This window comes from Pleurodeles waltl, chromosome 5, assembly GCF_031143425.1.
Source record: "Pleurodeles waltl isolate 20211129_DDA chromosome 5, aPleWal1.hap1.20221129, whole genome shotgun sequence".
In the NCBI taxonomy this organism is placed as follows: Eukaryota; Metazoa; Chordata; class Amphibia; order Caudata; family Salamandridae; genus Pleurodeles; species Pleurodeles waltl.
In genome coordinates, this window is record NC_090444.1 from 454,707,469 (window position 1) to 454,731,464 (window position 23,996).

General features: G+C 41.0%; 1 protein-coding gene across 2 annotated transcripts in view; it reads left to right on the forward strand.

Annotated features, from left to right (window-relative positions):
• Nucleotides 1-23,996, forward strand: part of MEIS1 (Meis homeobox 1) — a 162,841-nt gene that overhangs the window by 133,051 nt on the left and 5,794 nt on the right. The gene's annotated exons all lie outside the window — the stretch shown is intronic.

Below are 23,996 nucleotides of genomic sequence, written 5' to 3' on the forward strand. Positions count from 1 at the left end.
CAAGAACACCAAGACTTATCTAAAACTTACTGTGGTGTGTGCAGTGAGGGAAGAGTCCACTAGGCTAGGTGTCACTATCGGTGTAAATGCTGTTGTTTTCCATTTTCCATGTTCAGCAAAAATAATCGTAAGACTTGTTCACAAAATCTGATACTCAACAGGTCAGTGGACGAACCACCACAGTACACAAAATGTTTAGTGCATTTCAGTTTAAGGAGCACAAATGTATAGTTTTGTGGTCGAAAAATCATTTAACAACTTTTTTTCGACAAAATCCACTTGCCACTGAGAACCATCAGCCACCATGGAATATTTTAGGTAGTGGTATCTGTAGCATTCCCACCTCCTTGCTAGTACCTGTTTTGGTGCACATTAGCCTTGTCATAGCAGCTATTCAGGTCTGGCAACACGTTTGTTTTTTTCAAAGAACAGAACATTAAAGCGGGATTGGTTATTTTTTAAACTAAGGCAAAACCAATTCCCCAACAGGACAATTTTACGCTTTTTTAGTCTGAGAAACTATGGTAGACACATTGATCATAAACAGGACATTCAATTGTGGGAATGGTTATGGAGGGATCTTACTAAATAAGGTAGCTCCTCTCAAGCCATTTCCATCTGTATTACGTCCTTGCAACATTCTGCCCTATGGTGGAGTCAAAGTGGCTGTACCATCAGGATAACTGTGATCCTTGACTGTAGATAAGTCAGAGAACCGGAAATTATGGATGTAGGGGCACCGCCAACCTTGAATGTATGTCTCATTACTGCCTATGTATAAAAGAGGTAATTCGTGCCAGTAAAGTCTGTTAACTGGTTGTCAATAACAAAACACACAAACAGTCCAATGTTTCATGGGGGATAGGGAAAGTGGTTTCCGACCTTGGAAAATAGTTTTCCAGCTGAAGAAAAAAAAAATAGTAATCCACAGCTCTTCAAATTTTAGGGACAGATGTACAAATCTTTTTAGCAGTCACAGACGGTCCAAATTGCTGAATTGGGCCATTTGCGACCCCTAAAAAGCATTTTTGAATGTACAAAGACCCTATTTATGATTCTGTAGCATATTACTGAATTGCAAATAAGGTTAACGATTCGATATTAGGAACGGGGTGTGTTTAGAGCATCCCTTTGTGATATTAAATTGCATTGGTACGTGTGAATGCTTTGCAACCGAAATGCATTTGCAAAATATTTGCATTTTACTACTTAAAGATAGGTCGTAGCCCATTTGCAAATGGTAAGGGATCTCCAAGGGGCCCCTTCACCCTTGGGGATGGATGTAAAAATACGATTTAAGAGGAGGCAGTGGTCTGTAGACCACTGCCTAATCTTGAAAATAAAAGAAAACTTTTGATTTTGATTTTTGAAATGCATCCTTTTTTTCTTTAAGGACCTCAGCAGGTCACTATCCCTGTGATATTTTGCGATTCCCACCTCATGAATATTAAATAGTAGGTCTATTTGCGACCCACTGGGAATCGCAAAAAGTGTCAAAGGCACTTCTTTACCTATGTGTTTGCAATTAACAAATAGCAGATTGCAAAAATTCACTAATTGGAAATCGCAAAGATTAACTTTTGAACATCAGGCCATTGATCCTGTGTGTTTTGCACCAATCTGAAGAACTGTATCCATGGAAATTAGTGACTTGGAAAGTACACCAAACTTCCTTCTGGTGATGTTTGAGAATCCGCTAAAATCCAATAGTGTATGCACATTATAAAATAATGTTTGATGGCATGTATGGCTGTAGATCAGAGGTCTTCAAATATTTTGATGCCGGGACCCCCTTTTCAAAATTGTTAGGTGTAAGGACTTCCTCCTGATAAAACATTTCTAGAACCTGGTACTCATCATCCTCAACAATAATAAACATCCCCATTTCCCACAGCAAATAATTTTTACTGTGAGGAAATAATATTAAACAGTGTTTAGCAAACCAAAGGTCAGTGAGTGTGGGGGCGTGTCAAGGGTGTGGCTAAAAACAAAGGTCATCATTTATGAGGAATTGACGTGGGGCAGGGCCGCAAGTCTTCTTGCTACACTGCCCCACACCAATACAAAAGGGCAGGAATGGACCGTATTTATGAAATACAGTGCATTTCTGTCCTTTTCACCTGCGCTGGCGCACAATTGTTACCTAGTGCCAACATAGGCAGGATTGTATTTGTGCAGGAAGAGGGACCTTCCTGCACAAAAACAATCCAGAGAGGCACTCTACCTCTTTCTGTATGTGCGGCAGAATGCAACACACATGGAAAGAGGAAAAAACAAGGAGAAATTAAAACATTTCTCCTCATTATGCTGGCTCTGGGGAGATGTAAGGTTTTGGCACTGCTCCAGTTTACGTGATTTTGTAAATCTGGGGCAGCGTCAAAATCCATCTGTGTTACATGGGAACAACCAGCACAACGGCCTTTCACCGTCAGGTAGCTACATATAAAGTAACAGCCAGCCTAAATGAAAAATAAATAAAAGAAAGTTGTTACTCCTTGGGAAATGCACTGTAGTGAATTATGAAACCACTATTAATTGATGCACTGCAGAGGTCTGTGTGTAACCAGATAGCGACAGAACTAAATTTTGGTTAGTGCAGTTGAGAATAGTGACTTGTGTATTTTTAGTGCCATGAGGTCACAGCCTGTGACAGAAAGCACTGTCAATATGTAAGGCATTATTTTATACTTGCATTGCACACAGTATACAATAGGCCACTACAAAAAGGTTTGAGATAAAACTGCTTCCAAAATGTAGATTTAAGTAATATCAGAGCATATGCAATACTTTTTTTTCTTTAAATAGCTGTCCCTTCAAAACCTCCAGGTGAAGTGAGCACTGTGTAAATACAATTACAATTAAAAGTGCGCACTTCACAGCGCAGTTGTTAACTTTGCATTACCCCTCTAAAAGAATAAATGTTTGTCCTTACAAAGCTTTGAGTGATTCGATCATTTAAAGCTGCTCCCAAGCACCCTTTACATTTGCAGATTAGCTCTTAGAGCACATTTGCATTTCATTCAGGAAGTAGACACCCTGGGATGAAGGTCTCCTTAGCTGTCTGTGCAGCGTTTACAGCACAGGAGACTCAAATTATATTTCAGCTGAGGCATTTTAAGGATTGGCTGGGGGAATGCGTGACCCCCTTTCCAGGACTCTGCGGCCCCCCTGGGGGTCGCTACCCCCAGATTGAAGACCTCTGCTCAAGATACACATAGTCTGCATACTTCTGCCATCTAGTGTTGGGTCCGGAAAGTTTCAATTTGTTTTTGTTTGAAAAGTCTTCAGTGTCATGGGACAGTGACTCCTCCTCTTGCTTGCAGCGCGCATGACCCTCAACTCCATGTTCAGATTGTTTTCTCCCACTTTTGGGTTAAGTCGTGTACTCTCGAAGCACTGGTCCGAGATCATCATAGGACTCTTCGATTCAGGAAAACCTCTCCAAACCTGTTGGTATTGTTTTCGATCGCGATATTCTTTGTTACATTGCATTCCAGGTTTGAAGGATCGCTATAAAAGTGACTTTTTTCGATCAAGACCCGTGGCAATCATGCCCTTAGGGTGGCCATTTTTCTCGATTCCAAATACTGGAGAATGAAAAACTAATGGAACAGACGCCATTCCGTTTCTGTCTGAAATGCCACTCCAGATTCCCTCGGTGAGATCACCGTCAGGTCTGTAACCTCTGCCTGTCTCCAGAACACCAAGAAGAAGACTGTGAGGCCTGCCAGCTGTTCTGGTTGAAGAAAACTCGGCAAGATCAAAGAGCTTGTCAACGCGAAAAGCAGAGGCAAGAATTGGAGGAAACACCCAATATTTTTGGCATTCAAGACATCATGGACACAGGACAGGAGATTCAGGAGGCATCAGCCATTGAAGAAGAGGCGTTTCTGGTCCAAGATTAAGATTTGGGAGCCAAAATGACTCTGGAAATGAAGGAGATCCGTTTAGGTCAACATGCAGTGAGTAAGCATGTCTCTGACCCACCCAAAAGACTAACTTCAGAAACTGAGTTAATTGAGCCACCACTGCTTTCTGGCCATGTCAGGCATTGGTGTGGATGCCCCGCCCTCAGACTCGGCACTGAAACATAAATCAAAAACCACAGCTTCCATACCTAGCCATGTGTCTGTGGCTCTGGCACCGAAAACATCATCACATTCTGTGTCCACTGCTTCATGGCCGAAAAGACTGCCTCCATCGGCACCAACGTCTTTGGCATCAAAAAGTAAACCTGCTTCAGCATTGAAAAAAACATGATCCAAAATTCCTTTCAGAGCCGCAAAATCTGCCAGAGCCAATTCTCCACAAGATGAAGCAACAGCTCCAAGCCAAACAGTCTCAATTATTCATCCAACCTTATACTTGAAGAGTACTGGTTTTACTTTTGAGGAGGCTTCAAACACTATTGAACTTCCAACAAAACAGAAAAGAGTTGACGAGGAACTGCAGAAGACTAATCCACCTTAGCATACATCTCCTCCACCAATTACCTGTCCATCGCCACAAACCCCTTCTCGACAACACTTTACAGAAGACTCATTAGACATAGCTCCTCAAGGGTCTCTGCACTCAGGTCACCATATTCATGACACTAGTGATGACACATCACAGATACCTTAAGATATAGATCCATGGTCACAGTATGATGTTGACGCATACACCATTGTTGACATAGAGATCTACCCAGTTAGACCTTCACCACCTGTGGACACTACGGGGGTTATTACAACTTTGGAGGTGGTGTTAATCCATCCCAAAAGTGACGGTAAAGTGACGGATATACCACCAGCCGTATTACGAGTCCATTATATCCTATGGAACTCGTAATACGGCTGGTGGTATATCCGTCACTTTACCGTCACTTTTGGGACGGATTAACACCTCCTCCAAAGTTGTAATAATCCCCTACATCTTTTCAGGCGTTAGTGGGGAGAACTGCTACATATCATCATGTACCCCTCTACAAGGATCCTATAGAGGATGACTTTATGTTTGAAACACTAAATTCTTCTCATAAATCCACACAATATCTCCCTATGCCTAAGGGAATGCTCAGAAGTGCAGATGATATATTTCAAGATTCAGCTTGGGCTTGCATTGTTACACCAAGACTGGAGAAGAAATACAAAGCTTCTCCTTCAGATCTAATATACATCAAGAGGAAATTCCTGCAGACTCTTTGGTTGTCTCCAATGCTAGAAACAGATCCAATTTGCAAGCTTCTCAGGATGCACCACCTCCTGACAAGGAGAGTAAGCTTGTTGTTGCATCTTGTAAGCGTGTTGCTGCTGAAGCAGAAAATCACTGGCGTATCACCAATACACAAGGACTTCAAGCCAGATACGATTGTGCCCACTGAGACGAAATTGGGCAGTTACTCCAGTATCTCCCAGCGAAGCATAGGAAAAAAGGGACAGGAAATCATTAATGAGGGACAGCTCATTTCAAATGATGCAGGTCACTGTGCGCTAGACTTTGCTGATACAGCAGCCAGAGATATTAATATTAGCATTTTACTATGACGACATGCATTTCTGACTTTCAACAAGAGGTCCAGCATACAATCCTAAATGTCCCATTTGACAAGGAACATCATTTCAGTCCGCAAGTATATCAGGCCTTAGAAAAGATGAAAAAGGACAACAAAGTGGCTAAGTCTATGGGGGCACTTCAACTTCCTTCCTCTTGTGGTACTTTTTGCAAAACACAGTATAAGCCACCCTCTGAGCCTGCGGCAGGTGAGGCATCTTTCCTCATATAATAAAAGTCAATCCCATACATCCTCCAACAGAGGATTCTATAGAGGATCTTATAGGGGAAATGGATATAGAGGTAAAAGCAAAACATCTTCCCCTCAAGCATCTACCACTGTTTCCAAGTAGTGACTCTCTAGTTCTTCCCAAAGATCATTTAACACCTGTAGGAGGGCACCTTCAGTTCTTCCTACAAAATTGGCAACAAATTACTACAAATCAATAGGTGTTGGATATTATCCAACATTGAAATTATCTGGAGCTCATTTCCACACCTCCAAACATACCACCTCATCATCACAATCTTTCACAGGATCACACAGTTCTTCAACAAGAGGTACACTCTTTGCTTCTCAAAGGGGCAATAGAACCAGTTCCTATTCAACCCCAGGGAACCGGAGCATACTCCCTTAGCTTTCTCATACCCAAAAAGTACGGCTCACTAGGACTCGTACTAGTCCTCAGACCCTTAACTCATTACATCTTATCAGAACATTTTCATATGGTCACACTACAGGATGTGCTACCTCTGATACAACAAGGCAACTTTCTATCAGCACTAGATCTAAAAGACACCGACTTCTGTATACCTATACATCCAGTGCATTGCAAACACCTCAGATTTGTCATTCAAAGACGACATTACCAGTGCAAAGTACTTCCATCCGGAGACACCACAGCACCAGAAGTGTTTACAACATGTCTAGCGGTTGTAGCAGCTCAACTACGCAGGCATAAAATAGATGTATATCCATATCTATATGACTGGCTGATTAAAGCCACCTCTCTTCCACAAGGTCTCAACCACATTCAAGCCACAATAGACCTGCGTCGCCAGTTAGGATTCACAATCAATTTGCATTAGTCCCATCTCACCCTACTACAGGTACAACCTTACATAGATGCCATAATCAATACACAGATGAGAGCAGTTTATCCAAATGCAGCAAGGATACAAAACTTCCAAACACAACTTCTTTATTTTTTCCTCAATCAACAGGTTACAGTCAGATCAATCATGAAACTTCTGGGAATGAGGGCCTCTTGCACTGCAATCGTGCCACACTCAACTCTTCACATGCTTCCATTGCAAGATTGTCTATCACGCCAATGGTCTCAAGCACAGGGTCATCTAGGGGATCTAATGTTAGTAGACAACCGCACCTTTCACTCTCTGCAGTAGTGGAACAAAACCAGTCTTTCCAAAGGGCGGCCGTTTTTAGACCCTGTTCCACAAGTCATTCTGACAACAGACCCTTCTCAGGTGGGATGGGGTCCTCATCTCCACAACCTTACAATATAGGGTCTTTGGGATTATGTTCACAAACTTTTGCACCTCAACTATCTGGAGATTCTAGCAGTTCATCTAGCACCCAGAGCCTTTGCCACACACCTCAAAAACAAAGTAGTCCTCATCCGCATGGACACCATGACAACCATGTTTTATCTGCAGAAACTGGGGGGGGGGGCCACATTCACTACAGTGGTCTCGCCTTGCACAGAAATTTTGGCACTGGGCCATTCATCACAACATTTGCCTGTTACTGGAACACCTTCCAGGATCACACAACACTTTTACCCACCTCCTTGGAAGGATGCTGCAACAAGTCCATGAATGGGAATTCCACCCTAGAGTCCTCCAACCCTTAATAGGGTGTTTCAGACATAGATCTAGTCTCAACAAAAGAAAGCACAAAATGCCCAAACTTCACCTCCAGATTTCCACCACCTCAGTCCAAGGGCAATGCTCTATGGATGAAGTTGTAAGGGATGTTTGCCTACACTTTTCCAACTCGCCCTCCTCTTCCATATGTGGTTCGGAAACTCAGACAAACGTCTCTCACAATGATGCAGGACAACCATGGTTCACCACTCCACTAGATCTATTGGTAATACCACATGGGACTATCAGTAGTACCACATGAGAACTTCCTCGACACCTGGACCTTCTCACTCAGAACAAAGGCCAAATCAGACACCCAAATCCCAATGACTTGAATCTTGCAATTTGGCTCCTGAAGTCATAGAATTTGAGTATTTAAATTTACCTCAAGAACGTATGGACATTCTTAAAAAAGCATGCAAACCAACCACTAGAGCTTATTATGCAGCAACGTGGAAGAGTTTTGTTCACTACTGTATTTCTCAAAACTGAAACCCTTTCCAGGTGTCTACACAAAATATTGTTTTATACCTTCTTCATTTGCAAAAAGCAAATTTAGCATATACCTTTATATTTAGCAGCCATAGCTGCTTATCTACAGAACAGACAATGTTCTTCTCTTTTTAGAATTCCTGTCATAAAGGCTTTTATGGAAGGACCAAGCAGGGTAATACCACCAAGACAACCTCCAGTTCCCTGGAATCTGAATATAGTACTCACCAGACTTATGTGACCACCCTTTGAACCAATGCACTCATGTATTTTATAGTTTCTATCGTGGAAGGTTGCCTTTTTAGTTGCAGTCACTTCCCTGAGACATGTAAGTGAGTTTCAATAATTAACATTAGAAGAACCATTTTTTTTCTGGTACATAATGATAAGGTGGTTCTTCATACTAACCCAACCTTTCTACCCAATGTTGTGTCTCAATTTCATATAAATCAGACTATTGCAGTGCCAGTTTTTTTCCCAAAACCTGATTCAGTAGCTGAGAGAGCCCTAGACATGTTAGATGTGAAAAGAGCACTTACGTTCTATACTGATAGAACTAAAGGTTTTAGGAATACAGAACAATTTTTTGTTGCTTTTTCTCCACCACATAAGGGTGGGTATCCCTATTACTAAATCTACTGTAGCAAGATGGATTGTTAAATGTATTTAAACTTGTTATGCAAAAGCTAATAGGACACTACCTATTACTCCTAGAACACATGCAACATGGGAAAAAGGTACATCTGTGGCATTTCTAGATAATATACCTATAGCTGATATTTCTAAGGTAAATACATGGTCAACACCACACACTTTCACTAAACATTACTGTGTGGACGTTTTAGCACACCAACATGTAATTGTAGGACAGGCAGTACTATGTACTCTATTTCAGAATACTGTAACACTCATATAGTTAGCCACTGCTTTTATGAAGGCACTGCCTTTTCAGTCTGTGCAGAGCATGTGTATCTACAGCTACACAGGCCATCAAACAGAAAATGTTACTTACCCAGTAAGCATCTGCTTGTGGCATGTAGTGCTGTAGATTCACATGCAGGTACCCCCTCCCCGGTAACCTATGGTTTGGTATAGTACATAAATACACATTATCACGCAGGATCATTTAATTTATCTACCTTTTTATTAGACTTCATTCATCACCGTCTGAGGGAAAACAATCTGAACATGAAGTCAAGGATCATGCGCATTGCAAGCAAGAGGAGGAGTCACTATGGGGGTTATTCTAACTTTGGAGGAGTGTTAATCCGTCCCAAAAGTGACGGTAAAGTGACGGATATACCACCAGCCGTATTACGAGTTCCATAGGATATAATGGACTCGTAATACGGCTGGTGGTAAATCTGTCAATTTTCCGTCACTTTTGGGACGGATTAACACCTCCTCCAAAGTTAGAATAACCCCCTATGTCCTTTGACTCAAAAGACTTTTCAAGCAAAAACAACTTGCAACTGTCAAATTACTGTAGATCTTTCACTAATTTTTCATAATCAGCTGAACATTCTTAGGCAACAAATAAATTCACTATACAGGGAGTGCAGAATTATTAGGCAAGTTGTATTTTTGAGGATTAATATTATTATTGAACAACAACCATGTTCTCAATGAACCCAACAAACTCATTAATATCAAAGCTGAATATTTTTGGAAGTAGTTTTTAGTTTGTTTTTAGTTTTAGCTATGTTAGGGGGATATCTGTGTGTGCAGGTGACTATTACTGTGCATAATTATTAGGCAACTTAACAAAAAAAAATATATACCCATTTCAATTATTTATAATTACCAGTGAAACCAATATAACATCTCAACATTCACAAATATACATTTCTGACATTCAAAAACAAAACAAAAACAAATCAGTGACCAATATAGCCACCTTTCTTTGCAAGGACACTCAAAAGCCTGCCATCCATGGATTCTGTCAGTGTTTTGATCTGTTCACCATCAACATTGTGTGCAGCAGCAACCACAGCCTCCCAGACACTGTTCAGAGAGGTGTACTGTTTTCCCTCCTTGTAAATCTCACATTTGATGATGGACCACAGGTTCTCAATGGGGTTCAGATCAGGTGAACAAGGAGGCCATGTCATTAGATTTCCTTCTTTTATACCCTTTCTTGCCAGCCACGCTGTGGAGTACTTGGACGCGTGTGATGGAGCATTGTCCTGCATGAAAACCATGTTTTTCTTGAAGGATGCAGACTTCTTCCTGTACCACTGCTTGAAGAAGGTGTCTTCCAGGAACTGGCAGTAGGACTGGGAGTTGAGCTTGACTCCATCCTCAACCCGAAAAGGCCCCACAAGCTCATCTTTGATGATACCAGCCCAAACCAGTACTCCACCTCCACCTTGCTGGCGTCTGAGTCGGACTGGAGCTCTCTGCCCTTTACCAATCCAGCCACGGGCCCATCAAGACTCACTCTCATTTCATCAGTCCATAAAACCTTAGAAAAATCCGTCTTGAGATATTTCTTGGCCCAGTCTTGACGTTTCAGCTTGTGTGTCTTGTTCAGTGGTGGTCGTCTTTCAGCCTTTCTTACCTTGGCCATGTCTCTGAGTATTGCACACCTTGTGCTTTTGGGCACTCCAGTGATGTTGCAGCTCTGAAATATGGCCAAACTGGTGGCAAGTGGCATCGTGGCAGCTGCACGCTTGACTTTTCTCAGTTCATGGGCAGTTATTTTGCGCCTTGGTTTTTCCACACGCTTCTTGCGACCCTGTTGACTATTTTGAATGAAACGCTTGATTGTTCGATGATCACGCTTCAGAAGCTTTGCAATTTTAAGAGTGCTGCATCCCTCTGCAAGATATCTCACTATTTTTGACTTTTCTGAGCCTGTCAAGTCCTTCTTTTGACCCATTTTGCCAAAGGAAAGGAAGTTGCCTAATAATTATGCACACCTGATATAGGGTGTTGATGTCATTAGACCACACCCCTTCTCATTACAGAGATGCACATCACCTAATATGCTTAATTGGTAGTAGGCTTTCGAGCCTATACAGCTTGGAGTAAGACAACATGCATAAAGAGGATGATGTGGTCAAAATACTCATTTGCCTAATAATTCTGCACTCCCTGTATATAATGTAGATTTTATTGTTCCCCCTAAGATTCACAATATTTGGCACCACTACAAAGGGGATTGAAAACACCTTTATTTGCACTTGTAAAATGGTAGTTTTCATTCACTTACAGTGTGGCACATGCACGAATTCAGTATTATTCTAAAATTTGCAGTCCTGCGCTATGAGATACATTTGCACAAAACTGACTTAGGCATTATGAAAAATGTCTTCATATCAAGGCTTTCCCTTTAAGTAATCTGTATTTTTTTTAGTAACCTCACCTAAAGAAAACATTAATAGTTGTAGTTTCTCTGCAAGTCAGGTTTTAGTCCATTCTTGTCAAATCTTTCTTAAGTGTGTTTACACAGAGCTTGCCTTTCTGGTATGTTATGCTTGCACAGACCTGATCTCCAGCTATTTTGTGTCAACAGATTCAGAGGCTGGTGTTCGGTAATTAACCACTGAATACTGACGCACCAACAAGCTGAGAGCTGTGCCCTTAGAGACCCCCTCTCTCACTCACTCACGAACTCGCTCCAGGCTTCACCTACATAAAGCCAGCCGCATATCTGAGCGGCTGGGAAGTCAGCTCAACACATTTCAAACAGAGCAAACATGTTTTTTTCCTTGTTGGATGCAGCCATTTTCTTATCTTACAAATGAAAGAGAACCTTAGGCTTGGGGAAGGAGGGATGGTGGGGCGATTTCTAGTTGCGTGCATTATGCTGTGGTATCTTAAATAATCTTGTGTGAATGATGTATGGTGTTATCAGCAATAAAAGTATAAAGGATTCTTGTGGTTTAAAAATAAATGAATAAGAAAAACACCAACACAGCACACTTCAGTAAAATCTAGGTCATTCAATGTGTTCTTTCATTCGTTTAATGCTGTAGTTTCGTCTTTTTTTTTATAAACAGGGAAATGGCTTTCGGAATCCTCATTTTTTGATTTACTGCGTTGCCTTCCTTTCCTTTGTAGTTGTTTTATTTATAGGATCACTGAAAGAAGTTGAAGATTAAAACTCGAGCTTGGATTTGTTACTGCATCGTTATACTGCACCCCAGCTTAAAAATGTTACTGCATCATTTACTGCATACCACAATTATGCAGGCTCACTCACTCCTTGAATATCTTTTTCGTACACCCTCGATAAGAGGGGTCTCGGCTGCCCTGACAGCACCTACTTGAGGGATGCTTTTGGGCAACCATGATAAACCCCTAGGTTCTTTGCCCAAAACCCACCCCTTAAGCCTGTTCTGTAGAGGCTTACTGTGAGGAAATCAGTTGCAAAAATAACAAAGCAATGCAAAGAGAACCCAGCCGACCAGGAGATATTTTATAAAAGGACCATTCAGAGCTTGTTTCTCATGCACAATGAAATATCAAACCATATTCGTTAATTTATCTCCTACAAATGTCCAATAAAATCTGTTTAATGTAAAACACAAAAAAGCTTTCTCTCTCCCACATCAGCTCATACATACTCTCACTCTTAAGAACAAGTTCCTGAATTCTATAGTCATAAATAACGGGTGAAATTTGATGTGTCTACTCTTACAATGTTTAGTGCACATCTTCTATACGTAACAAAAAACACATTGATGCACTTTTTGGTGGATAACATAAAAATTGCGTAGCACCTCCTTCAGGAATATGTTCAACTATAAGAGTCCAAGACACTTTTAAGACCATTAAGTCTGCAGATTCTCAGCATAGGCTGGAGTCAGTGGAAAAAAATAGTCTATCAAGGCCACGCCTTATTTCAAATTGTATATCAGCATTTAAACAAAGGCCTACTAACAGCAGTGAGTCTTTTTTTGCTTCAGGGTAGCATCTATAGGCTCCTTATTCGAGTAGCTTAAGATGTTTTATGCTTCCAATTCCAATATTATTTATTGTATCCCAAGGGTCCCCCGTCCCTAGAGGACTCTCATCTCAAGGGCATAAAACAGAGCAGCTCCAGTCACTGCACTCCGGCGGTGCTACAAAGCCACAGGGACCAGGAACACAAAAACCTCTGGCACACACCTGGGGAAAAATGTCAGCAAATCATTGGCATTAGTATCCCACATGGAGTGTTTCTATGCACTAAATCTAAAAAAATACACTAGGCAGTCTGTCACAAACGTAAAATACCCACGGTTTCATCACCGGCATCAGTTGCATATTTTTTTTTAATTTGTTCAGTTAATGTATTTTGAGAACGGGTATAGATGCCTTCACATTGGACATATGCACCCTCTTGTATTCTAGCACTGAATATATCAGATCACAGTGGGGGAGGATTCAACGTGCTAGATTTGCTCAGAATACCTTAGAATATCCTTGCTGGCAGCTGCTCACTTTGGTAGTTAGCAACTAAAAAAGTCTGAAAGAGGCAAACTACAGGCTTCATGCATGAGTGTAGCCTACAAGGCATTTTCATTTAAAAGACATAGATGTGAAGAATGGTTACTGAAGATCTCCTTCAGATACTGCTATCTATATAACACACTAATTCATAGGTTTGTTCCATTAGACAATCTCAACAGGAAGAAAATTATTATCACCTGAGTTTACTGTTTTGTTCCTCATTTGTAGCACTGCACTGTGCCCCTTGGTCTGTTTTTCCAATTTAGCTTTGTCCAAGGTCCCAGCCTGCTCTACTGTGGGTAGCCTACTCTTCCGTACGAATGTCTTCAAACTTTTTTCTGTTTTTATCCAGAAAATAGTTGCTTGTTTGTTTGATTTAAGTATCCATCCACCGTGCCATTAACAAAAGATTTCTGTTCTAATTCTCAAATGGATTCATTCATTTTGCAAATCACCCATGCCTTGTGTCATTCCAGTAAGCGATATCACAGAACTTTTAGGGCTGTTGAGATCAAGTAATGGGGAACGTTAGAAAACTGAATGCACTTACCTAAACTTTCACTAGCACAGTTGCAACACGTCTTAATAAAATGTCAGACATTAGCAGCGTTTTAAATTAACGGAATATTTAACAAACATAAATCAATGTAAAATTGTTCTTTTAAGTCTGATAGATTGTGGAATGACATGAGCAATTAGCCCTTTCGTCCCCATTTCAGGGTGTGAAACACCTCAAGTGATAATTGTGAACCTGCTACTTGGAAAACTATGCACAATTGCTCACTAACAGATGACATTTTGCTCCCAGTTTTAGCAAGCCAATTCAATCGTGATTAGTCCCATAGTTTGTCCACTGCCTATGAGGTAGTATCTCTGCCTGGCCCATTACAGATCTAGGAAGACTTTTACAGCATCATCTTCTGTAGGGAGGCGAATTAAGACCTTCATTGTTGCATTCTCTTCTGTGTCTTGACACCATGTACAGACTGGAGGTAGCAGGCTAACTAGAGTGGAACAGCCATTAAGTGCCGAGGATGATTAAGTAAGCGTATTTGCAACTAGGGTAACACTGTTTCTTTCCTCCTAGATTCAGAATTTTCACAGTCACTTAAATCTCTGCATGTACACAGAAACATTACCCAAGTCTGAAAGTCCCGTGTGCCCTTCCAGTATTTTTGTGATATAAGGAGAAGGGAGGTTGACATTACAAAGTCAGGCACCCTGGGGTGAGGAATTTGCCATTGTCAGTCTGTCAATGTGGCAGTCAGTGAAACAGCTGCCTTAGCTGCTGCTACTGCCTCTCTTCTCAACTGCTAGTGCCTCCGCCATGCCCTCTATAAGTTGTCTCGCTTGGCACCCACCATTTCCTTCCATTGGTAAACACTGCCCGTCCCTTCAATCCATGCTTGTTTCACCTAGAAAGGGGCACAGTACATATTTCCTGTTGACCTGTAGGGCTCCCTCAGACTAAAGGATATTCCCACCGTCTTCCCAAGCACTAACTACTTGTTCTGCTGCACCTTAATTATGTGTTAAAACCAAAGAGGAAAGATGAAAAGAACTTTCATCTGGTTTTCACATCGGCAGTTTGGCCAGTGCACATCGTAGTTCTATCGGGCTGGTATCACATGACCCTTGGCACCACGCCCACCCCCTTGTACATTTGGCAAATATTCCATTAATGTTAGAGGAGTAAAACAGAGCCTTAAGGAAAATCTTAGTGATTTGTGTGATTGATGGTGCTCCTTGTGTTTGAGTGAATTCCAATATTATGTTTCTGAAGTAGGCGGTTAGCAGAGCATGTATGTCCGACTCCTTAGCGTTTGTGAATGATGTATTGCAGTCCTGGGCTGTCTTCGTTTTGGAGGCAAAGGGAGAGAAGTTGCCAAACATGACTTCATAAGTTTCGCCTTGAGACTGAATCAGCTTTGATGAGAGTCCCGAGAACACGAATTCACAGAAAAGGGAGTATAGAAAGCATGAATGGCTAATGACTGGTAGCGTGGGTCATTAGGCTCTGGAACGCATCTCAAGATAAAAACCTTTTTTAATAAGCGCTGTAAACTTTTCTTAGCATTGATTTCTTATTTCGCGGGATAGATTTTGGCAGTACTGTGGGAAGTTTGTGACTATTCTGAAAAGAAAAATGTTGATGATTTTAGTCATTTTTTGTAATCCTACTGCTGTCTGTTTTCTTTTGAAACTTCAGTGCCAGCCTGCCCCTACTGCAGGTCCTTGGTGAAGAAACTATATATTTACACAGTGTTGTACTAAAAAGTACATGAAATGCACTTCGATTGTATGACAACTTTAGGGAATAGTCCACTAGCACCTAGGAAGTAATGTAAATTGTATACAGTATTTGCACTGGGACACTTTGACAGGAATGCCATACTCTAATAATGTTATCATATTAAGCCTGCATGCTAGATGATATAAAATGGGTCAGCAGTATAAATATATATATTTTTTTGTGACCATTGCGGAGAAGTGTTTGCAACCTCAAATAGATGTTATTTGAGTATGCTTTAGGAAGGGTGGTCATTCTCCTAGGTAGACTTTTTGAAGGGGCAGACAACACTATTCTCAGACTAATGAACTTTTTTTTTAGAAGAGATAGCTTTTTTTGACAAGGTAACTTTTTAAAGTGATATTTCCTTTGCATAGCATTATTGAAAGTAAAAAGAGTGCAGGAAATTCGCAATATGGATAACTTATAAAAAAATAATAACCGTCTTGGAGGTTAGAAGGGGAGACCAAACGAATCTAGGATGAGGGAGTAAAGATGGAGAAAAACCTCTATGATGGATTTTTGGGTATTCTTTTTCCTTCTTTTATTACAACTCCTCTTGTGCAGCCACATTTTGCTGAGTTTAGTATTATCTATAAAATGCTTTGATAAGTAATAAGATAATTCGGAATGGAAAAAAGCACGATATGTGTATTAGCCATTGGCATGCAAATATATTTTAAAGTCAACAAAAAAAGCACAAATTGACAAATATAAGCTATAGAAGTCACTGACCTCAAGCCTCAGCCTCAAGGTTGAACCAAACTAACTCTGCTCCAGGATAGGCCTGAAAAGTATAGGTTCAGTCTTGCATTCACCTAAACTTCGCTGCACAAGGGAGCAAGGGTAGAAGAACATCAGGCTGGGTACCCATCACACCACCAAATGGATTCTAACGTCCTCTTTTTTCAGTAATACACCTTCTGTATTCCATCTGGTCCTCTGAAGTAACCAGAAAGAGGCACATAACACTTCTTTACGATTTAAAATGAATAAATAAAGATATGGAGTGCAAATACTGCACTGTGGGATACCTTGCATTGGAGTATCAGGGAACCAGAGGCCACAGTAACTGAAAATTAGTGTATGTTTCCAGAATATTAGATTGAAACAAATCAAGAGGCAAGCTCAAAATATCAAGATTAGAGAATAAGGAATAAAATAAAATGTTGAATCATTTTTAGCAGTGGATCCAGAAGATTAAAACAAGGAGAATGTTCGACATGACAAAGCAAATAACTGTACCCTTGGGTTTTGCCACACTTTACCCAGATTGAAATGAAATCAGGAGGTGAAGGTAATCAAGGGCAATGATTTTCTTGAGGATCCAGGTTAGTGATTGGAGGACATAATAAGCTGTGGTAAGAGCAGATGGTAGAAAGACAGGAGACAGAATGCACGGAAGGTGTCCAGAAGTAGTTTGTCTTTTAAAACCGTCACCCCTCTGAGCTTATATTTTCACTCTGCGAAAGGACCTTCCAAACCAGCTTTCGACAAGGCTTTAAAGACCCACTTTGGGAAAATTAGACTATAGAAAATTGAAATATATTTTTGGGGTTACTGTTGTAATCTGTTCTCTAGATATGTGGCACTGAAGTAACCTTTGTGTGGCAGCACAGAATGTCATATAATAAGCACTGTGGATGTGCATGTCTTTGGTACATGACAAATTATAATGCCAAATGGAGGAGAGCTACCAGCCTGGGCAGGTTTAAAATGTATGTTTGCTCTCTTAGTGAACACACATGTAATCATGTGTGGCTATTGAATCTATTGTCAGTCAGTAAGACTATTCCCTTATTATGCATTAGCAAATCAAGAGCGGGCTTGTGACTCTCCAAATATGTCAATCACAACATACTTAGTACTGCATAATCAATGTTGTCTGTGCCATTCTCTTTCCAGCTACTCTAGAGGCTAGTGGTAAAAGGACCATATGTAGTATGAGACCCAGTGAACAAGTGGTTTCCATGCCTAACAGTCTGGCAAGCCTTGCTGTGAACAGTATCTTTTGGAGGAAGTAAGCAAGGCTGGTAAATACTAAATTTGCACTTTGTTTCAGTCCGCTGCCTTGATTGGTGCAAGCCGGGCATTTCAGATCAGTTGGTGCATCTAAGAGCAAGGTATTCAGATCCGTCTTAAAAGTTGTTAAGATCAGTCCCTTTCCTGTGAGATACCTCTGAACCCTTGATTGAAAGCTAGATAGTGTGGTCAGGATCGTGTTTGTGCTCTCTAATTTTCCAAATATGAAGAGGTTTTCAGAAAGTCATAATAAATCTGCAGCTATTTTATTTGTGAACATGTCATATTAACAAAAAAGCATATATTTAAAAGCTTTGAGTAATGGGACGTGAAATAGTAATCCCATTGAGTCGCACTGTGTTGGGGCAGGAAGGCCATTAGCAGGACTTAACTTTTGTTCTCACCCAGTGGGCTTCTTTGGCTCCATATGGGACCCTGTTTGAAAGGCGACCTGGAAAGGGGATTAGCGTTTCTTAAATAGATAGTACTTTTGGGTTCCCTTTAATGCAAAGAACAGCATTCTGATACAAATCGGGGAGGATGGGATAGAAGGTCAAAGGGCATTTCGGAAACAAACAGCTGGACCAGTTTATTTAAGCAGATACAAGGATGGGGAACTGACCTCCATTTGACTTTTGGTGGGAGTGGCAAGAATGTAATTGTATGCCTTTGTCCAGAAGGCAACTGTTCTAGCATCTGAATGTTCCCCGAAAGCACTCAAACGCATGTTTATTTTTGAAAAGTACGTACGTTTAACTACATGAAAACTTTTTAAAGTATTGTTGCATGTATATATTTTTTTTAAAAACCTGCAACGCGTTAAAATACAATCAGAGATAATAGTGTTGTTTCTTGGTTTAACTAGTAGAAACAAGAGGTTTGCATGAGTAAGAATCCCTTACAGAGAAAATAGAATATTTTCAACATGTTATGTATGTTCACTGTTTCTATAGTCGCACCCTTTAAAAAGAAGTTGAACCCTAAAGTTTGGAAAAAAAACTCTGCGGATGAAAAGTTCTATTCAGAGAAAGCTATTGAACAATGCCCACTGCACCCCAGCCCGAGGAGGGCAAGGGAAAGTGTTTATTCAGGGACCTCCTGCCTGGGGAGGTATTCAGAGGTCCGCGTGTTGGGGGCTGAGGGGGATAAGGAACATTAACTAAAAGTGAAAGCCAAAGGGCCTCGCATTGATGAGAGCGATGTTTATTTGTGTATGACTTCTACCTCGTTTGCTGCTGAAATAACGTGAAGCCCCTGAACTTAATTAAATTAATTTTGAATCAGACAAGCAACCAAGGTGGCTCATGAAAAATCAGACTTTGTTCTCTGGTTCTGCTGGTGCCTTGTGTTTTAATCTGTATTCTTAGAACGGCTATGTAGCGCACCCGTTTAATATTCCTTTTTCTCGGTGAGCGGCAGAAAAACAAAGCTAAAGCGTGGCTGAAATACTGTGAGCCGTACAATAGTGGCGCTGGTGGTTTTTGCAGCGGGACAGGGGCAGGGCCTACCGTGCGCCTCGTTCTGAGGTGGTCGGTAAACAGCCCTGGGGAAATAGCGTCACTGCACAGACACCCCAGTAACTTCGGCGGTTTATATGTGCATTCTCAGCTTTCCCCTTAGGAACGATTTTTGTTTTAACCAACAATAGAATCGAAAGGCTTTCCCGTACTGAGCAGTGCTTTTCCCAATTTCTTCAAAGTAACACACTGTTTTTTCCTCTAGGAAAAACACCAGGTGCAGTTCGCACAGAACTCAGAATGTTCATTCAGGCGCAAACACCATTTCTGCACAAGTTCACAGTCACCACATCTATAGTTAGACAATTTCACACAAAAGCACTCCACACGTGTTCAAATAGGTTTCATGTGAGTAAATGTTGTGATGCACAAGATACGCTTGAATCTACATAGCAAATACCCCAGTGTCACAGAATACCCAACCGTGCATCTTATGAGCACACAAATGTGATGTAATTAGGTTTCAGTAAAAAGGAACACATCATATTGGCTGATACACAATTTGAATTATAATATGAATGGTTCAATGCCATTGCACGTGCAGAGGACAAAATCCTTAATGAACATGTATGACTGATGGAGACAATCATGCCACACGTGTGTAGTTGAGGCTGATAGACTACACCTGCAGTTTACAAGTATTCATCAAGCCAGGGTGTGGTTTTCGAATGTACTTTGCCTAGTGCATCTATTGACCAACTTAGTAGGCACCCCAGAAGGTGTCCATCCCGCTTCTGGAAAGCTTCCGCAGCTGACGTTCCTCGTTGACCAAAAACCAGCACTGATAAGGGTGGGCCCAATATCGAGCAGTCCTTTCCTAAATCACAATGAGTTTAACCAAAAGGAACTAAGGACAACAACCATAAGTTATTCACGCCCAAGCACATGCATGTGCCCACAAACGCACACGAAGTGAAAAACATTGTCATTGCTTTATTAAAGTGGCGCAAGTAGGCCGGGCATTCTCGTGCTAACTTTAATCCACATGGTGAAGATGCCCAGTGATGAAATCCCATTGAGTTCGGATTGCTCGCATCTCACCTGCACCGCAAATATCAACCCAAGAGGTACGGTAAGTAGATACATTCAGCTGTTCATTCAGAGTGTGTGAGACACTCCCGAGTTCAGATTTCATGGTGACTGCCTCAATTCCATGTCTGATCTAGTGCAGTAAGTAACCTCCCACTTCTATTACAATGACAAGTCAGAAAAATAGTCGATGGAACGTGAGCTGGGGCTGTGCCACCAGATGTAGTGGAGTACAGCAGAAACAACAGCATGCAGGCTTGCTTCTGCAGTAACGGGTGAGTGTTGCACTTGTGACAGTAGCATGTGTTGTAATGTCACTGTTACTTCTGCCATTGCCTACGTTACTTGTCCATGTGTACATTCTACTCATTTAGAAGTAGCGTGCCTGATTTAAGAAAAGTGGCGCTGCACAAAGTGCAGGTGCCACTTTCTTTGCTCCCCTGAGTGCCCTCCTACTGCCACCAAGCGTGGGCTATATTTAGAATACGGCGCACCATGGCACAGGGTAGGGGGCAATAGCGTCAGAATTATTGATGTACTCTGCAGGAATAGCACCAGTATTTTGGCACTACTCCTGCAGAGTACATAGGGGCCTATTGTATTCAATGGCATGCCCGTTGTAATGCCTGCTCTGAGCAGGCATTAAAATTGCTGAAAAAACTGCGCAAGGAAATCTCTTAGATTTCCTTGCATCATTTTGTCAATTCCCTAACGGGGAAATTCCCCTCCTTGCATACATTCTGCCTGGCACAGGCATAATGTGGCACAAGGGTTTACAAAGTGGCGCAAAGCATGCATTGCGCCACTTTGTAAAATATGCTGCGTGTAAAAAGCCACTTTTGCGCCACCTTGGCATAAAAATAATTACGCTATGGTGGCACTAAGGTGACGCTAGGGCCTCTTAAATCAGGCCCAAAGTGTGTAGAATTGTTTCTACTATGCATATGTTATCATTATTTGTGTCACATACATAATCTTAACCTTCGTGGTCACCTGGGGCTTGTTTGCTTGAAAGTCATAAGTTTGCTTGTTATTTAGCCTCTTGTTTGAGAAGTTTAACATAGTGAATACCCATCACTGTGCAAGCACCACACCTAGCATTTCAGCCATTCACAACTGTTTTCAGTTGTGTTTCTTTTACATCTGTGTGCTTGATTGGTAAGGTTTTCAGATGGGCTCTGTGGTTTACATGATGTGTTTATTTGTGAATTCTGTATAGTTCGTGAATATGGTGCAGTGGGTGATATGTGTATTGAATTGTGTACATTTTAAATTCAGAGTTAGCTCATATGCATGTGAGTCCTGGAAGTCTGTGGGGCACATTGCAAGAGACGCCCACCCACCGATTGTTGACCATTCTTTTACCTACTTTATTCCCTCATTTAGCATGTGCTGCTATTATGGAGTCATATGTCAGACCTGGAAATATTGCACGGAAAGGCAGGGCCAAGAGTTTAACAGAAAATCTGCTGTCATGTCTGTTGTGGTGTTAGTAGTGCTGACAGTTATTCCTGTAACATTGTGGGATCCAAAATTAAGCTACAGCCCAGGCAACCTGGATATAAAATAGTGTCTGAGTGTGATGACTTCTGAAGTAGAGCATACTATCTCTTGCTGCCCTTCGAATTTCACCTAAAGCCTCGTGAAGTATATATCAGAAAGCTTTGGGGAATTCTACCTACAGTGCCACACATTTGACTGACCTATGAAAAGAATAATTTAGTGCAACCAGTACCAGTATGTACACATTGCCCTGTTGGTATGACTGTTTGAGTCGCCCTTGTTTTGTAGAGTCTGTGCATCCTTATTTGTACTTTGCTGGTTCCGTGTTTTTTTCCATAACATACACCCTGAGAATTTGACTACCATACATCAGAAAATATAGGTTGCTCATGTGAAATGCAGTGCCTATATACATCATTTACTAAAATGTCTAAACATTTTTAATCATTAGCAACTTCAGTTTGAGGAATGTGTGTTCCTAGAACTTAGCAGTGCATTTTTGACATAATAGACTTAACATATTTCACATTTAGTATGTGCAGTATTTTGCACTTCTGGTCACACTGCATTTGGCTTTTTGGTGATTGTTACCTGCATTTCTGTGTCAAATTTTCAGTTCAATCAAAACTAATTTATATAATATATGTACATCTGTAAGCAACGTTTGAAGACCATCCTACATCTGGATTTTGTTAAAATTGTTTTTGCTGAGACTGGCCATTTTTGGCATGAATTTGTATACATTGCCAAATGTTTTACTTTCATTTTCACATTCAACTTTTCAGCCCTTTTCAGGCATTTTAATGAGTTAGGATTAAAATGGATTGACTCATATTTAAAACATGGTAAAGCTTCTTTCTGTGTAACCGTGACACTCCATTTCCGCGACACTGACACCCAGAGGTGACAGCTTCAATGTAAAGTGTGCCTTACTTACTAGCAGTATCTAGAAAGGAAGCCTGTGGCGTCGTGGCTTTCAGAGCCTGATTCATAATGATGTGATGCACAATTCTCAAATCAGTGTTCAAGAAACAGAATTTGAAATCTTCTATGTGCCTAAAAATTACACTGAGAAAGACTGCGATTTGGGATTAATGGTGAAATATCTGCTCTACTAAGTGAAGGTCTAGAAGTGGAAACAGAAGTACCTAGGAAAGGGCATGGAGGCAGCCACATGCATGGAATAACCCCAGTAGTTCTATGGCTACTCACAATACTTTCCAGTTTAAGTTTTACGCCCAATTTATGCATCTAAAGAAAGTCCCAGTAAGAGCTAACATCAGTGCAAAAACGGACTGTGCAGCAGGTCATTCAAACATAAAAAATAAAAATAAACTTGACATGGTTGAGGAGGTAAAAGGGAACATGTTATTGTGTATTTGTACCATAAAATCAACCACAAATGGATGAATTTAAGAATAGTGGAATTGCACCAGTTAAGAGTTATTCATATGTTCAGAAATCTGTTTTCTACTTTTGGAAGTGTGGTAGTTGAAATGTTTGTGAATCGCCCAGGAAGAAGCCTTGTGAAAGTGATAGGCGTAGGCCTATAATTCCGAAGTTACTCCTATCTTTGTGAATGTGCCTCAGACCCACTGCCAAGACCTAAATATGAGGGTGCCCATATGGGAGGCCATAGCCAAACACAATTGTGAAGGAAGGCACCTTGACAGATTTAAACAACCTCAGAGCAGAGCTGCGATTACATCAAACAGTTGAACAAGGTAGACGTTTGATTATCCAGACTCCTTACAACATTCTGGCCATACTAAAACTGAACACTGCAAAATCACCCGGTTGCTTTTTAATATTATTTATCTATCATATTTCCTGTGTTGAAAGATACCGCGACTACTGAACAAACGTCTGTGCATTTTCCATTTACTGTTTTTTAAAAAGTCAATAGCTGGGCTTAATGTTTTTCGTCCTGTATTTCTTTTTCGACACCATGGCTTGCTTACTTTCGCCGGCCTTTCTGAACTGGATGGTCAGGGCAAGAATGCAAATTAATTAATTTAGCGCCCTGACTTTGGGTTGACCTCATGCTTAGCACACAGCGGGTAAAAAAAACAGAAACAAGAAATCACTAAAAGGATGCATTGCTCTGAACTCCGCAGCGGCGTGAGGTGGTGGTGATTGAACTCCAGACGTTCGCTCATTTGATGGTGCGTTGCATTCGCAGTTCGTTATCTTAATAGTGGGCATTAAATAGATGTGGGCTCCTTGGGGTTTGGAAGGTTCTATTAACTATGATACAAAAAGTCCGTGTGTCAAGCTTACGACTG